Below are 18540 nucleotides of genomic sequence, written 5' to 3' on the forward strand. Positions count from 1 at the left end.
GGGCCTGAAATCTGCCAAGCCCTGTACCAGTCTTTGATTTCACCTGTTCTTTGGTGGATGGTGCCATTTCTGCTTTGAGGTGGTTTTAAAAATTTTTAGCAGCAGTCTCAGCATAATTTAGTAGGCCAGAGTTTAGGAATGTTATTCCATAGAAGCCACGTTTCCACATGCTGGAAGGGTGACACCACGTCTGTTTGTATGCCTGCTGTCTTGTCTTATTCTTCTTCCTTTATTTGTCTTACTTTATTGACTAGATAGAAATAGTACCAGAGTTAGTTTAATTTTTAAAAACATTGACTAGATCAGTGTTTCCCATCAAGTGACCTTCAAACCATCAGAATTATAATCAACTTATGGTTGTTAAAAATGCATATTCTTGTGCCCTACCTCAGATCTGAAGTTGAGAATCGCCAAGTTAGAGTTATTAAAACCATCTGTGGAATGTTTTTATTTTTCCTTTCATTAAATTAAAGAAGTAATTTAATTCCCCCACCCCCCCGAGTTAATGTATTCAGATTAAAAAACAAAAACAACAAAAAATGCTTCCAAATAAGAATCCTGGAATTAGGTTTCAGAATTTGAGATATTTCCATTAAACTTTTATTGAAACACAAGTTGGTGTTTAATACAGTGTGGCTATCAAGTTATAATTAACAAAATATCAACTTACTTGACTTTATTTTTTAATGAAAGTTTAACAGTGACCAAAGTCATTAATTTGAAGTCCTAGTTCAAACAACTTATGATTTAAAATGAGTCAGATGAATCACAGAGTTGCATTGGTTGGCAAGACTAGGTAGAAGTGGATTCTGGTCTCTGCCCATCAACCATGTGGCCCCAGGGAAGCTCTTCAACGTTCTGGGCCCCAGTGTGCTCCTCTGTCCCATAAGCGATTGCATAGATATGCTGTGTCTCCCCCCACCCCGCCCTGCCCCTTCTGATTCTGAGTCAGTGCTTTGGGAAGAAAAAATTTTATCTTGGTGGAGGACTTTTAAAATGAAATATCTGCTGGTTGAAGGAACTAGAGTGTATCAGTCCATAAAGAATAAGAACATAGAAGTTAAAAAGAAACAATTGAGAGTTTCTTAGAATCATTTAGAACAACAATGCTGTGCGCACCAAAATTCCCGGTTATTGAAACCCAACCAGGAAGGGGACTTCCTTCAGTCAAGGACTGTGCTTTGTTTGACACATTTCATTTGCTGTACTGTTGCCAGGTGCATTGGTACCAATTTATAAATTCTAGTAGTTATGGGTGTTGGTAGCAGCTGGGCAGGGCAGTGTTTCTAGTGGTCTTACTTCATCACTATTAAAGGCAAGAAACAAAGCACGCTATTTTAAAAGATTCATTAGTATTGAGTTAATTCAAACAGCCTGAGAACTGGGGAGAAATCGGAGTTTAGTAAATGATTTCTTGCTTGTGCTATTGTGCTCCATTTCTGTGTATTTGTTTATGGAGAGAATAATGAATGTAACAAAAGTGGCAAAGTAAATAAAGACCGGTGTTCCTTTTTAAAGGAAAAATATTCTCACAAATCCCCAGTACTGATATAAATATTTTTATTATGAAGTAGCTTTAAGTATGCCAAATGTAAAACTAGATTTAAACTCCTTATGCTGTCAGTTCTTATATAACAATAAACCAATGACAAATTTAAACAGTAAATTCAAGCAAATCTATAAAAACAAACAAAAAAAAGAAATCAAAGTAACACTAATTAATCATGACAGATATTAAGTCTGTCTTTGAAAATATGATTATGATCTGATAGCCAGAGTTCCAATTCTTCTGAAATTCTGTGAAACTCACTTCTCCTTCCACTTACCTGTATTGGAGTCTTTTTTCATATAAAGCACCTTCATTTGGCAGGAATGCATGATTTTGGTTTTACTTCTCCCTCATTAATTTTTCTTACTCGTCCTTGATGGTTAAAATTATACTAGTAGGTGCATGTTGACTAGATACATAAATGCAAATCCATTTCTGATTAAGCAAGAAGATGGGACTTGGCGTCTAGTTGCGTATAAGGTAGTGGAGGAAAGAGAAGGATCATTGGTACCTGCAGTATTGGGTTTCAGATTTGGGCAAGAGTCCATGGTGCCCTTCAGCAAAATGTGGAACAAAAGAGGAAAATCAGGTTTTGAGAAAATATGTTTAGTTCAAGACTTAGGTTTCTAGCAGCATGGTGGACTAGGTACTCACTTCCACACTAAAGCATTGTCTATTGGATAGAACGTTTTTTATTGCACTCTGAGACTATGATCTAAGACATCTCCAATGTCTCCTGCCCCACAAACCACCAAAGCTGGGAGCTTTGTGTTTAAACAAACATAAAATGCAGGTCGTCTCAAGAGCAAATGCTGATATCACCACTGTGGCTGGAGACTAAACTTTGGATCAGTGGCAAGATAGAGCCTGCATTTTACTAGGACTCATAAAAAAAGTTACAGTGGCCGCGGGTAGATAGGGCCCCTTGGCTTTTGGCAGAAGCAAATGCAAATACTTTCTGGGGGAAGGCATGCATGCCCACTTTAGATCTTTGAATGCTCTGACTAAGCTCAACCACATAATGAGTTCAGAATCAAAGATCTCCAATCCTACTAGAAAACAAGCCACCGGAAGTGAGAATCACCAGATAAAAATTAAAAAAAAAAAAACAATAGATTTAGAACACAGAGGTCTTTACATATTAAAATGATCTGACTCAGAATATACAGTAACTATGTTGGAATGCTTTAAGAAAAACAAAACTGTAATTACAGGTGAGAGTAAATAGCATAAGATAAAAATTGACCAGGCATATTACTTAGTTATAAAAAAGAAAGAAATCCTGCCATTTGCAACAACATGGATGGACCTTGAGAACATTATGCTAAGTTAAATAAGTCAGTTGAAAACTAGACTATGTGATCTCACTTACATGTGGAATCTAAAACAAATACCCTAAAGTCATGGAAACAGAGAACAGATTGGTAGTTGCCAATACCAGGGAGTTGGTAGTAGAGACAATGAGTGGTAGCCAAAGTACAGACGTCCAATTATAAGTAAGTTCTGGGATATAATGTTCAGCATGGTGACTAGTGTGAACAATATTGTATTTTTGAAAGTTGCTAAGAGAGTAAGTCTTAAGTTTTCCTAACAAGAAAGAAAACTTTTATAAGTATATGAGGTGATGGATGTTAACTAAACTTGTGATAATTTTGCAATATATAGTACATATGTGAAATCATTAAATTGTACCCCTTAAACTAGTACAATGTTATATGTCAGTTATATCTTAATAAAATGGAGGGAAAAGAATGTGTACAAAGGCAATATACATCTATGTGTTTTCGTTGTTGAAAAAAATTGCCTGGGAAGATTTAAGAAATAGATTGGAAGCAGCTAAAGAAGCAATAAATGACCTAGCAAAAAGGTTTGAGGAAATTAACAAGAATGTAACATAGAAATGAGAAGAAAAACATGTAAGTATAATTGAAGGATATAAAGGCTACAATGAGATCTGTTCAAGGTCCCCAAAAGATAATAGAGCACATGGGAGGAATTTGTTCTATTGGAAGGAAATTTAAAGAGCTACCATATAAATAATTTCCAGAGAGAGTTTTTGAGAGCCATAAATGACCGGTATCCCTTAAACCCAAGTAATTTATGGACAGATAAAGGAAGCACAACATATACCAATAGGGATAAATAAGAAGCAATCTACATCTAGACATGGGAAAACTTCAATATATCAAAAATAAAAAGATGATCTTAAGTACCCCAGAATGAAAAGATAAATTATTTATCAAGAGAGTAACAGACTGACAGCTAATATTTTAGACAGCTAATTTTTAAATAACAATAATGGAAGTTGGAAAAATATCTTCAAGATGCCAAAATACTGTTGATCATATACCACCAAAACTGTTATTCAAGAAAAAGGCAAAATATACTTCCCCAAAATACTAAAATTTACCCTCACAGACTTTTACCAAGGAACTTCTTAACAGATGTACTTTTGGAAAAAGAAAGTGATTCCTGGAGGAAGGACTGAGATGCTAAAAGGAATGATAAAGAAATTGGTAAACATGTCGATAAATCTCATTAATTAAAATTAAATAAAATTAAAAATTTTAGTTCCTTGGTCAGACTAGCCACATTTCAAGGCATCAGTGGATAGCGGCTACTGTGCTGAACAACGCAAATACAGAACATGTTCATCATCGAAGGAAGTTACATCAGACAGCATTGCTTTAGTGCAACCAATGGAACATACATGAAGATAATATGTACAATTCATTGACTGTAAGGGGTCATTGTTTGTAAAAGCCACCATTATAGTATATGTAAAAAATTGTAAGGGAAACACTGCCCAGATTTTTTAAGATGCTGTGTTTTTAATGACTCATCTCAATATTACCTGTGTGAAATGTGAAGAAATGTGCCTCTTCGAGTGGGTGCAGTGTGGGGTTGGAGCGTGAATGTTGTAGATGCCCAGGGGTTGTGATGCAAAGTGAGTTGGATATAGAGTAGTCAGAAGAGTCTGGCCTAGAGACAAAGCGTGGTGCTTACATGGCACAGAGTACATGTCAATAAATGCTCAATAAATGAATGACTGGGTAATTACTGGGTGGGTAGATGGTGGTCATCAGAACGCCCAGGCAGCTGTGACTGGCAAGGTGTTTGAAGTCACCTGAAAGGTTTGTATGTTGTGTGAGGAGGGTCTGGAGGAAGCCTTTGTAAACATCATTTATATTTTCATGGTTACTAAGAAGGAGCCTAAGAAAAGGCTTTCAGAGAGGGGAGGAAGAACCAGAAAGAACCTGAGACCAAAGGGTAAGGAGGTGAGATGTTGCTAAGACTATATCAAGAAAAGGCATATGAATTCCTGAATAAATATCAGTGTGCTATGAGTGATAGAGGAATCATTGAAAACCACAGTTATCATGAGGGAGGCAGTATTTGGGCTGGGCCTCAAAGGACGAATAACTGGCAGTGTAGGCAGAAGGAGTAGCATGTACAAAAGCATGAAATTGTGAAAAGGCGTGAAGCCCTTGGCAGTCATTCCTAATGGGTCAGACTTTACAGTGTCCAGCTTCTTCTAGATAAAGTCTGTGGATGAAGGAGCATATATTCCCTAAGATGAGAATCATTCCTTTTACTGATCTTAGGTTGGAATGGAAGGTAATTAAAATAACTCTTCAGATCTGACCAAATATCTCCCCAATGCTCTAAATAGACCACACATTGTATATGATTTTCACAACAGCCTCTTAAGTTACAGAATTTATGGTTGAATTTTAGGATTTAAGTTGTTCTGAAAACTTTAATGCCTATGGTATATTAAGATGAGCAATCATATGACATCCTTAGCATAGATAGTAGATCTTTTAGCTTGATGAAGGTCATCAGGTCAGAGTGCTAAGAAAATATAGGGCCGATAAGACTTGAGTGAAAGTATCATGTCCTTGATTTAAAGGCTGGTAACATCAGTCAAGTTATTTTACTTCTTCATGATTCAAATTTCCCTATTTAAAAATAGGCGTAATAAGAGTTCCTTCTTCAGGATGGGCATGAGGATTAATGGAAAGTATTTAGGAAAACAGTTATCCATTTTTATAATACATATATTCTAATTTTTTTCAATAAGGAAATTGAGTAAAACAGTGGTTCACAACCATATTTTTTGCATCAGCTGAAAAAAAAATAAAGATTGCCAGATGCTACCCCAGACCTAGTATTCAGAGTACTTGGGCTTTGGACTTCATATTTTTTATGGGCACCCCAGCTTTGGGAACCCTTGATCTGGAGTTAAGTAGCATTTTGGTCAATTTTCCCTAGATATTTTACTTTCTTCCTTGCTATACAGTATTTTGAACATTGGCTCTTAGTATTTGTTGAGTTTGTTATTAATCCTGACTACTCTGTAGATCTTCACTCCTATACCTTCCTTTCTCTTTGTATCTTTCTTCGCTTTCACTCCATCCCATATTGCATTTTAAAAACAGAAGATTTTGTTTATTTCTTTTTAGAGAGAGAGGAAGGGAGGGAGGGAAAAGAGGGAGAGAAACATCAGTGTGTGGTTGCCTCTTGCGTGCCCACAACTGGGGACCTGGCCCACAACCCAGGCATATGCCCTGACTAGGAATTGAACTGGTGATCCTTTGGTTCACAGGCCAGCGCTCAGTACCCTGAGCCACACCAGCCAGGGCCCATATCAAATATTTAGACAGTCGGGTTGGCTATGTCCTGGACAGCCTAGTTCTCAGGCCTTTTTACTTTCTTTTTTTTAATAAAAATATTTTAAAAGGAACTTATAAAGACAGACATTTGGCATGTAAAAATTTAACATTAGTTTTGTTTCTAAAATAAATAATTCAATTTAAATAATGACTGCAGGAAATGCCCCTAAAATAACTGATATTGCTCTTGTTAAAACTGTGGTTGTTACTGGATAGATTCCAGCTTATGTTCTTTTTCTTTGGGGTGGGGGGGACGGTGCAGGGGGAATATTCTGCTCCATGCCAAAACATACACAATTGTAATTCCACAAAATTAAGAGTGCCTTTTAAATGATGGCAGATATTTGGTATATTGTAAAATGTGGCCTGGAGATTAAAATAAATAAAATGCTTACTGTATCTAGATTAATTAGAATATGGCTTTTAACTCTTGTGTGGTGATATTTTGATTAAATCATTGTATTGCAGCAGAAGCAACTTTGCTGCTTAAATCTATTTAGTTTATATATTTTCCATTTCACAAGGATGAGGAATGACTGAAATGTCAGCTCCATGAGGGCAGAAATTTTGTTCAGTGCTAAATCCCTAGCACCTAGAAAAGTGCCTGACACATGGTGAATGTTCCGTAAAAAATGTGCGAAACAAATGAGCTAACAATTAGACAACCAAAAGTAAAAACCACATCTTCCACTTTTCACTACCAAATATTTGCCCGGTATTTGGATCAGAGGCAGCCTACATGTTCCCACAGCTCCCTGTGCCTCTTACGAACTACACTGCATCCCTTAACCCAGGTCCCTGGGATTGCGTCCACAGTGCCACAGCTGGCATTACTGCAGTTTCGTAGTAAATATTTGTTAACTGAATACATAGTGCCTTAAATTTTTCTCTTCTGCTTTTATATTTGGTTTCATCGATTGACCATCCCATGAAGTTGGCTGATAGTATCATCCCAGTTTTACAAAAGAGGGACTAGAGAATAAGTTAGTTTGTCCCAGAAAGCCTTGGGTCATAAGGAGCAGAACTGGGACCATAACCTGTATATGTGCTAATTTCTTTATCCTTGTTTTTTCCAGAAAAGTCTTTAAAACATTAAATAAGCACAAATTTCCACTCTCTGCCCTCCAGTTGAAAATCTCTTTACTTGAGAGTATGACAGGGCAAGTTACTATGTGAAACCTTTTTTAAATTGCCATGTCTTCATCATCAGCCACAAAATGTGTTGGGTGCCACAATAGGTTATTCATTAATAGATTCTTTCCCATTGCCTGTGATGGGTACCTATGATACATTCTTTTGGTGGGGGGGAACCTAACCTTTGTTATTCCATATAATTTATACTCTCCTCTCCCAAACATTTTAAAATGTAAATCTGTTGATACTATGAATCTAAGTCATTAAAATCATATTTCCAAACTATGAGAGGAATGTTCTTCAATGTATTCTTGCCTGCTCCCCCCCGGTCATTTTGAGATAGGAATTTCAGAAGTGTTGAATTGGCTTGGCTGGTATTTCTGGAATCAGTCCCTTTGAGGGAGAAACCTTCCCTGTGGCATTAGAATAGAATAAATAAAATGCTGGCCAAACATTTAAGATTTTGACACAGTGGCAACACATTTTCCCAAAGGCATTCAGTGAAGCTAAAAACCAAACAACACACAGCCAAGGTTCTAAGTAAGAAAAGATTTCAAAATCTGTGAATCTGATCTAATTCTAGTTTGTGTAGTCTATTAAGAAAGAGAATGTGGTAACTTCAGTAAGATTCTGCTCAATTTGATTAGTAGGTTGGACTTCATTCTACCAGACTGCTAGATTTAAATTTATTGCCATTATCTTTACCAATGACTTTAAAGTGGTACTTGAACAATACTCACCACAAAGCTTTAATTTTATTGTGAAATAGCAACAAGAATCTAATCCCTTGGACTTCTGGCCAAGATGGAGGCGTAGACAGACATGCTGCGTATCCTTCCACAACTAAGAAGGAATACAACTACCTCAAAACTAGAAACAACCAGAAGTTCCAAAAAAATCAAACTACATGGAAGTCCAGCAAACAAAGATATAAAGAAGAAATACTCATCCAGACAGGTAGGAGGGGCAGAGCCGGGGCAGAGAGGACACAGTGTGGCGGCAGCAACAGCAGCAGGCCGGTGGAAAGCACAGTCACAGGTTTTAAAAAGTTAGAAGGGACACCTGGGGAGCGTTCCCAGCTCCTCACCAGACCTCATAGCTTACGGTCCCAGCACCGGGGAAAATCAAGCCTCATTGCTTCTGACTGTGCAGACCAGTGGGGGTTGGGGTGGAGGCAGAAACTGCCGGTCTCTCAGCAGAGTCCGCTTGTTTAAAGGGTCCCCATGGTCCTAGAACATCTGCAGACCCACCCAATCTGGGAGCGATGACCGGGGCAGCAGCTAGAGGCGTGCCAGTCCGGTGCGGAAGTGGGAGAGGTGCCTGAAAAGGGGCGAGTGCTGGGCAGGCGGCATTGTTTCCACTAAGACCCCTCCCCCACATACAGCGCCACAACGTGGTGAAACAGGTCCCCCTATACTGATGAATCCCTAAGGCTCCACCCCTTACAACGTAACAGGAGCGACAGCTCTACCTAAGACATAAAGGTAAACACAGGAGCCTGTCAGAATGAGGAGACAGAGAAATATGGCCCAAAAGGGGAAATGGCTCAAGGTTCCAGTGGGAGAACTAAGTGACAAGGAGATAGCCAACCTTACAGATGAGGAGACAATCTAACAGATGCAGAATTCAAAACACTGGTGATAAAGATGCTCACAGGCTTGACAGATATGCTTGTGTATGGCAAATGGAGAAGAGAAGAAGTGAAGGCTATGCTAAGCGAAACGAAGGAAAATCCACACAAAACTAATAAAGGGAAGGAAACTGGGGTTCAAATCAATGATTTGGAACATAAGGAAGAAAAAAACCATCAACCAGTGCAGAATGAGGAAACAAGAATTGAAAAAAATGAGTAAAATTTCCCAAATTTTGCGAAGGAGATGGACATACAGGTCCAGGAAGCACGGAGGACCCCCGGTGAGCTGGACCCAGAGGGGACCACACCAGGACGCATCATGACTGAGATGCCAAAGGTGAAAGATAAAGACAGAGTCCTGGGGGCAGCAAGAGAGAGTCAGAGAGTTGGCTACAGGGGGTTGCCTATAGGACTATCAGCTGATTTCTCAGAGGACACTTTGCAGGCAGGAAGGTACTGGCAAGCAGTATTCAATGTGATGAAAGGCAACCTGCAACCAGGATTACTCTATCCAGTAAAGCTATCATTTGGAATGGAAGGGCAGATGAAGTGCTTCCCAGACAAGGTGAAGCTAAAGCCATTATTATATGAAATGTCAAAGGGACTTACTTAAGAAAAAGAAGATCAAAACTATGAACACTAAAATGACAACAAACTCACAACAGAACTATCAACAACTGAATTTAGAAGAATGAAAACAAAATCCAACTAAGCAAACCAGAATAGGAACAGAATCATAGGTATGGGAATCATTTGGAGGGTTATCAGCTGGGAGGGGGGAGGGGGAGAAATGGGGAAATGGTGAAGGGACTAAGAAGCATAATCGGTTGGTAGAAAATAGGGGGATGTTAAGAATAATATAGGAAAGGGTGAAGCTAAAAAACTTATATGCACGACCCATGGACATGAACCAAGGGAGATGGGATTGCTGGAGGGAAGGGGGTAACTGGGCAGAGGGGAGCAAAGGGGAAAAAAATTGGGACTACTGTAACAACATAATCAATAAAATACACCTGGAAAAAAAAAAAGGAATCTAATCCCTTGTGCCCACCATGGATATTAACCATTAGCATTAGAACTGAGGCATAGATGGGAATAAACTAACAACATGGTCTTTCCTCCAGGATTCAACCATGGAAATATACAGGATGGCACAAATGTAGGTTTACAGTTGTTCTTATGGAAAATAACAAAATAATTAACAAGTAATAATACAAGGAATAAACTATTTCATGCACTCTCAACTGTGAACCTACTTTTGTCCCACCCTGTATGGTGGGAACGCAAGGAGCAGTTCTGGGTGGAAAACATACATTTTCTTTTCTGGTCGGGTGCCTGACTTCTCCGAGGAGGCAGCACGTGGCCACTGTGTTTGTTCTGGCTTTTACAGAGAGAGATCGCATCATCCTCATTGTAGCTTTTTTTATTAGCAGCTTCACAGTTCCTGCCTTTGTTGTCCTGCAGCACAGTAGGCAAGGGTGACGAGAAGAGAGCTCAATAAAGACCTTTCAGGAGCGGCTCTGAGTTTGTCATTGCCATCTGTCTCTTCTCTCCCCTTCTTTTCAGGTTATTCCCGTTTTGTGAGACTCTTAGATCTCTGATTGCTGTGGTGTGGACGTTGTAGGTAGATGCTAAGAAAGAAGTGGAGGTGAGCAATATTTCAAATTAGTAATTTAGAAGAACAGAGAAAAACCCTGCTTACTCTCTAAATCACATCAGACATAAGATATGAAGCATTCGGATTATTTTATTTGCATTCTTAGTGACTCATGTCTTCTTAATTTTCGAAATCGTCGACGTCTGTCTCCTCACACTCATGGAAGGAAGGTGCCATACACATCACTTTATTTCCAACACCAGGGTGGGCGTGCATCCTACCTCTCTCTATCAGGTAGCTTGGTGCAAGTGTAGCTTTATCATGTTGAAAATCTTTTGTCCTGCTCTGAGCACTGGGAATGTGCTGTTGGCCACAGAGCCAGCACTGGGACCAGGGAGCTCTCCATGTGATAGGCAGTTTCTGTTCAGGACACCTGCCACCGGAGCACACTGCACCCATTGTTTCTCCCTGCGAACGTGTCCTGGGCAGTCTTTTATAGCCTGCGGTTGAGTCTTGGCTTTTTTTCCTGCATGCTTTTCATTTTTGGTGGAAGAAATTTCTGTCTTGTTCTTCTGGTTTTGCTGACATAATGTAACATGTGTAGGTGGTTCATCCAAACTTGTGTTTTGAAGAGTGAGTGCTGAGATGCAGAGGAAAGAGCACTTGCTCAGAGCACAGGCAGGTGATCTGGACTCTCATCTCTGCTCTGCTGACTGTGTGGCCTCAGGAAAGACATTTGACCTTTCTGGGCAGCAGTGTCCCTCTTTGTAAACCGAGGGGGTTGGGCTTCTTGGAGTGCTGCATTGCCAAGTCCGTGAATGTGAAGATTCCACCACTGTGTTTTGTGTTTTCTAAGTTGCTCCAAGTATCAGAAATGAGTAGCAATGCTCACTGAGGGCCCTACCCCTGTGAAATTGTCTGTAACACCAGGAGCTACTCTTTTTGGGTGCATTAGTTAGACAGGGAAATAACCATGGTTTTCTTGTTTCTTTGTGGCAAGTTGGCAGAATAACAAATAAAAATTTATTTTTTCTGGGAAAGCACTGTTAGCCCTGGAAGTGTTACTGGACACTTGGGTTTTGAACTTCTAAATTAAGAATTACTGAGTTTGGTGATGAAGACTTAATTTATCCGTGCTTGTTGCTGGGTAAGGGGAAGCCTACAGATCAGGCTTCTCGTATATCACACCCCATTTCTGATTTGTATTCCCACAGTATTTAATAAAAACTTTATTTGAAAATATTTGAATTCTATAAGCAATACATGTTAAATTTGGAAAACACAAAGGAGATATAAATATCTTCTAATCCCATGACCCAGAAAAAGCTTTTGTTCAAACTGTGGTGCCTTTAGATTATACACACTCAGTTTTGTAGAACAAAACTGGTATCAAACCATACATAGATAACTTGATATCTTGCTTTTTACTTGCTGTGTTCTTTTTGAACTTATTTTTGGGACTCGAGTTTCAAGTGAAGGTAGAGATTAATGTAATATTATGCTTGGCACAGGGTCTGCTTTGACTTACAGAAATAGAATTATGCACCCAGTATCTGAAAATAACATTTGTCCTGTTCCTTCTCTAATAGGCTTTCAAATTTAGCATGTATAGATGTTATCATAACTATTACAATAATTAACAAATGAAGACTTCCTAATCTATTAGTTGTCGTTCACTAATTGCTTTTATAAGATTCCCTCCCTTCAGATTTCTGCTCCAGAATCACTCACTGAACATCAGTGAGCATACATTACTTTAACACTGCTTTACTGGGAGCCCTGAGTCTGCAAGCTGAAGCATGGTAGGTAGTATGAGCCAGGCCACAGGTTTGGCATGAAGTAGGAGAGTTAAAAGATGAGTGTTTTTGATTGAATATATTTTACGTTTGATAACATTTATGATTCACATATTGAATATTGCTTTCATGTATCATTTTCCTTGATTAGGAAATGAAAGATGATTAGTTTTCCCTTTGGATTATTTTGCGTATTAAACTTGCTGTTGCACCGTTCATTTTGCATTGAAAATACATTCTAAATCCTGAGCTGCACTGGAATTTTTTTATGACCTTTCCCTTATGTGTCTTTTGGTGGTGCCCTTTGAAGTCTTAAAATGTTTTTATATTTGACTGAGATTAAATCTGGGTTTCATTTTACTTAAAAAAAAAAAAAAAAAAAACATATTGAGCAAGTTAATTTTCTCTTCAAGTTCCTAAGGGGAATGATTCCAGCCCTCTGTGTCCCAAGAATTCCGACTGAGCCTTGCCAGAACATTCCTGTGGTTTTCCACAGGGCAGATCAATGTGTTCATGAAATTTTAGTTGTAGCTTGTGTTTTCTGCGGTTAATTAAAACATCTGGCTTTTAAATTTTCCACAAACAGCACAATCATTTGACCAAGCTTTTTCAATAATGATTAAATATTTCAGTCCTTCCCTCACAATAGCCCAAGCTTGTCTTTGGGGCACTTTAGAAACTGTTGTCTGAGCTCATGAAGGGTTTTTAAACATTTAGGAGATGTTGGGGGTTATCCTACCAAATGTATATGAGGGAGAGAGAGAACGAGAGAACGTGTTTGTGAATCCGCTTGCTTCTAATGGCTTCTGTGGCCTTTGCCCCTCCAGGTTGGAGCTGCTTGGGTGAGCTGCTGTGGTCTGTAGCCAAGCATGCTGTGGTCAGATCTGCCCAGTTGTGGAACAGAAATGTTTGCTGGATGGAAAATCCATAAAAGAAAGCTGCTGTGAAAGCCTGAGACAGACCGTAACTTAAGCAAAATCAGGTTGGTATAAGATAAGAGAGGCTGCCCTAAGTGGCTTGCGTCAGACAGGAAAGAGTTGTTTTGCTCATTCCATAAAGTGTTTTTCAGAGAACTCGAAATAATCATCCCTGTTACTTGAGAGATTCCTAGCATCAGATAAATGGCAGATGCTGTACCCTGATGAACGTCTGTGTACAGTCTATTGTTGTGTTCCTTCTCCCTCTCCTCTGACCCACCCTCTCTCATCTTCCTCTTCCGGAGAGGGAGATTTCAAGCACAAATATGTGAGAAGCCACAACCAGAGGCCGCCCACAGCAACCCCAGTGACTCTTGCTTTATTTGGGAGCGAAAGCAGAGCTTCTGAGGAAGCGTGGACTGGCACTGGCCCTTTCAGAGACTTGTCCCCACTGGGGATTTCACGCTGAAGGGTGGATCCTGGGGACTTGCCATGTTGGCTGGAGGTGTGTCTGTGGGGGGGGGTTACGTCTGTGCTCCTTCAGTTTGCTTGACAAGTTTTTACTTTTATCTCCCCACAAACAAAAGCTGGCAGCACATCTGGCTTCAACAGTGTGCTTTTGGCATTCAGATACTCACACAGGACAAAGGAGAAGAAATGTCCTGAAAGTAACAGGAATATAAATCAGTGCAAAACAGTGGGGCCGGAGAATGAAACTGCGAACACCCTCATGTGTGGCACCAAGGTGGAAAAGGGTTCATTCTGAGAAAGTGTATCATGTCCCAGGGATGGGCACCGCTAATATTGTCTGGTGGTTCTTCCGTGGGGAACTTGGCATCAGACATAAGAAGCGGTTAATAAAGACTCACTAGAAGGATGTGAGCCAGCAGTCTTGAGAACCTGTGAGCTGTGAGCGTCGGTTGACTTTGTCCACCCAGCATCCTTTTCCTCTTCCTTCCACAGATCACCTTGACTTTCCCTGGGCAGCCACCCTTGCTTTGTTTTTAGCCCTTGTAGTTAGAGGAGCTGACCCCACTGCCCCTGTTATGGGCATAGGACATAAACTTGGCTAGTTAGGGTCACAAGGATCAGTTTATGGAGGAGCCCTATTTTCACTGAAACTGTTACAAAGATGTTTTTCCTTTTTGTGGTTTTGTGAAGCTTGAGCTGCTGGTTACCATCTTTGCTATGACTTAGGGAAAACCCTTCTGAGAATGAAGTCAACACAGGAAATCAGAGCCAGGAGCTGGAGGAAACGCAAAGGGGAGGGAGGGGGAGTCACCCACAACACGGAACACACCTAACACACACAATTTATGGTCCTGGATTCTGTTGCATCTAAAGTCAGCAACTCCATTTTCATTTTCCTGGTGGGCTGGCTAGTTCATCTGAGTTAGGTGTCAGTCACTTGCCTCGGCAAACATTTTGATTGGTGATGCCTTTTAGGATGAGGTCTTAGCATGAAATGACTGCGGCAGTCCCTGTACACTGGGGTTCACGGTTAGAGGCTAGACTAGATCCGAATTGGCTAGCTGACAATGAAAAGTGTATCACTAGAGGAAAGAACTAAGTTTTGTGGGAGTAGAAGAGATGGAATTATGAATTCTGCTGGGTGGTGGAGAGTCTAGCAGAGAGAGCTATTATTTAACACACGAGAAATAGGATTTAGTCTTCAAGAGCATTTTAAAAATATATATTTAATTCAATTACTTGCTTTTTGAATCTGAAAGAAGGGGAGGCTTTTGAGAGCCTATTGTTAAAATAAATTGCAGATAAGGAAGATAATTTCAGAGTTTGCTAGTAGTAGAATCTTTTTGCTTACTGTAAACACAGTTGTTTGGGGGCTGCCAAATGAGAGGGTATCAGAGAGCTGTCCAGAGTTTATTTTAATACCACAGGGTACCAGCTACTCTTCTTACCAAAACCTCAGCTGGCTTTCTGTTCTAAGCAGAATTCCAAGTCTGTCGTGAATTTTAAAGACTTATTTCCTCTTCTCAGTGTTAGACTTTATTATTTTATTTTTTTATAATTTACATGATTTGCTTGTTAAACTCATAGGCTTTATTTTGAGGAGGGCAGTTTCAGTTTACAGAAAAATTGAGCAGGAGTTATAGAGTTCCTACCCCCACCTCCCAGGTTCTCCCTATTATGAACGTCTTATATTGTTAAAATTGAAAATCCAATATTAATACATTATGATTAACTAAGGTCCGTTGTCTACATAGGATTCACTCTTTGTGTTGTGTATTTTATGGGCTTTGAAAAGTAATTAATGATATATATGAATCTATTGGGTTGGCCAAAAATTTCGTTTAGTTTTTTTTCATACAATGGCTCTAGTAGTGCTTAGCTGTCTTTTAACTTCATTCGAAACAATTTTGTTAGGTTGTATTGTGACAGCTGTCATATCAGCATGCATTAAAAAAATTTACCAAAATTGGTGAAATTTCGTGTAGCTATTTTAATATTGAAGATGGAAGAAAATATGCAACATTTTCCAGCATATTATGCTTTATTATTTCAAGAAAGGTAAAAAATGCAACTGAAACACAAAAAGGATTTTCTGCAGTGTCTGGAGAAGGTGCAGTGATAGATCGAACATGTCAAAAGTGGTTAGTGAAGTTTCTTGGTACTATTGATATTTTGGCCAAATAATTCTTTGCTGTGTGGGGCTGGCTTATGCATTGGAGTATGTTTAGCAGAACCCCTGGCCTTCACCTACTAGAAGCTAATAGTGGGGAGATAGTAGACATACTCAAAATATCCAAGTCAATAATGTTTTTGGTGAAAATGGAAGATCTCTTCTATTTCATGGAAAAAACTAAATGGACTTTTTGGTCAACCCAGTGCCATAATAGCATCACATACAATACTTTCACTGTCCTGAAAATCCCCTGTGTTCTAACAAATCATTCATTTCTCCCTCCCTCTGAATTCTTGGCAACTACTGATCTTTTTACTTTCTCCATAGTTTTCCAGAATGTCTTATAGTTGGAATCATACAGTATGAAATCTTTTCAGATTGGCTTCTTTCACTTTGCAATATGAACTCCTCTATGTCTTTTCCTGGCTTGACAGTTTTTCTTTCTGTTTTTTCTTTTTAATGATAATATTCTATTGTCTCCATGTAATACAGTTTATCCCTTTACCTATTGAAAGGCATCTTGGTGGCTTCCAAGTTTTGGCAGTTATGAATGAAGCCACTATAAACATTCATATGCAAGTTTTGTGTAGTCATAAGTTTTCAACTTCTTTGGATAAATATCAAGAAGCATGATCGCTGGATGGTATCCTGAGTATGTTTAGTTTTGTGAGAAACTGCCAAACTGTTTTCCAAAGTGTCTCTACCATTTTGCATTTGCACTAGCAATTAGTGAGAGCTCCTGTTTCTCCACATCTTCCCCAGCATTTGGTGTTGTCAGTGCTTCGTATGCTATCCATTTTAATAATGTGTGTTGTGGCATCTCATTGTTCTTTTTATTTGCAGTTCCCTAATGATGTATGATGTTGAGTATCTTCACATGCTGTTTGCCATCTGTATATCTTTTCTGGTGAGGTGTCTGTTCAGATCTTTTGCCTATTTTTTAAAATTCATTTGTTCATTTTTTTATAGTTGAGTTTTAAGAGTTCTTTGTATTTTGGATACCAGTCCTTTATCAATTAAGTTTTTTGCAAATATTTTCTCCCAGTTCTGTGGTCTATCTTTATTCTCTTGACAGCTTCTTTCCCACGGAAGAAAATTTTAATCAAAAAAAAAATTATAGTGAAGTCCAGCTTGTCAGTTATTTCCCTCAGGGATCGTTGGTTTTGTATCTAAAATGTTATTGCCAACCCAAGGGCATCTGGGTTTCTCCTGTGTTATCTTCTTCTAGTCTCATTGTTTTACATTTTACTTTTAGGTTTATGATCTATTTTGAGTTAATATTTGTGAAAGGTTTAAGGTCTTTGTCTACATTTTTTTTTTCTGTAAGTAGATGTCCAGTTATTCCAGCACCATTTATTGAAATTACTGCCCTTTCTTAATTGAATGACCTTTGTTCCTTAGTCAAAGATCAATTGAGTGTGTTCATGTTGGTCTATTTCTGGACTCTCTGTTCTGTTCCGTTGACCTATTTGTCTGTATTTTCACCAGTACCACACTGTCTTGGTTATTGCAGCATATAGTAAATCTTCAAGTCAGGTAGTGTTAGTCCTCTGACCTTGTTCTTTTCCTTCAATATTGTATTGACTGTTCTGGGCTTTTTGCCTCTCCATGTAAACTTTTGAATCAGTTTATCAATATCCACAAAACAACTTACTGAGATTTGACTGAGATTGTGTTGAGTCTATAGGTAAGGTTGGGAAGAACTGACAACTTGACAATATTAAGTCTTCCTATTCATGTATGTGGAATAACTATTTCTTTAGATCATCTTTCATTATTTCATCAGTTTTGTAATTTTCCTCATGTGAATTTGTATGTATTTTGTTAGGTTGATATCTAAGTATTCTATTTATTTTGGTGCTAATGTAAATATATTGTGTTTTTAAATTCAAATACCAATTGTTTGCTACTGGTATATAAGAAAGCAAGTAACTTTTGTATATTAACTTTGTATCATGCAAACTTGCTGTAAGTGCTCATTAACTTCAGGAGGTTTTTTGTTGATTCTTTAGGATTTTCTACATAGATAAACATATTATCTGTGAGCAAAGACAGTTTTATTTCTTCCTTCTCAATATGTATGGCTTTAATTTTTTTGCCTTGTCTCACTAGCTAGGACTTCCAGTGTGATGTTCAGTGGGAGTGGTCGGAAGTGACACCAGTTCCTCGTTCTTGACCTTAGTGGGAAAGCATCTGGTTTCTCACCATGAAGTCTAATAGCTGTAGGTTTTTTTGTAGTATTTTGTTTGTTTGTTTGTTTGTTTTTTAAATCAAGTTGAGGATGTTCTCCTATATTCCTAGTTTGCCGAGTTTTGTCATGAGTGGGTGTTGGATTTTTCAGATGCTTTTTCTACATATTGATATGATTATATGGTTTTTCTTTTTTAGCTTATTGATATGATGGATTACATTAATTGATTTTTGAATGTTGAACCAGCCTTTTGATAAGGTTTATACTGAATCTTCAGATCAATTCGAGGAGTATTTTCATCTTACCAATATTGAGTTCTGCTCTATGAAATGGAGTGTGTTTCCATTGATTTAGGTCTTCTTTAATGTCTTTCAACAGTGCTTTTTTGTTTTTAGGGAACAAA

General features: G+C 38.6%; 1 protein-coding gene across 6 annotated transcripts in view; it reads left to right on the plus strand.

Annotated features, from left to right (window-relative positions):
• Positions 1 to 18540, plus strand: part of APBB2 (amyloid beta precursor protein binding family B member 2) — a 328286-nt gene that overhangs the window by 45521 nt on the left and 264225 nt on the right. For all 6 annotated transcript variants that reach the window (XM_090266952.1, XM_090266954.1, XM_090266955.1 and 3 more), the window contains exon 2: positions 13213 to 13367. The gene's annotated coding sequence lies outside the window, so the exon portion shown is untranslated. The remainder of the gene's footprint in view (positions 1 to 13212; positions 13368 to 18540) is intronic.

This window comes from Furipterus horrens, unplaced genomic scaffold, assembly GCF_987537825.1.
Source record: "Furipterus horrens unplaced genomic scaffold, mFurHor1.1.pri manual_scaffold_2, whole genome shotgun sequence".
Lineage (NCBI taxonomy): Eukaryota > Metazoa > Chordata > Mammalia > Chiroptera > Furipteridae > Furipterus > Furipterus horrens.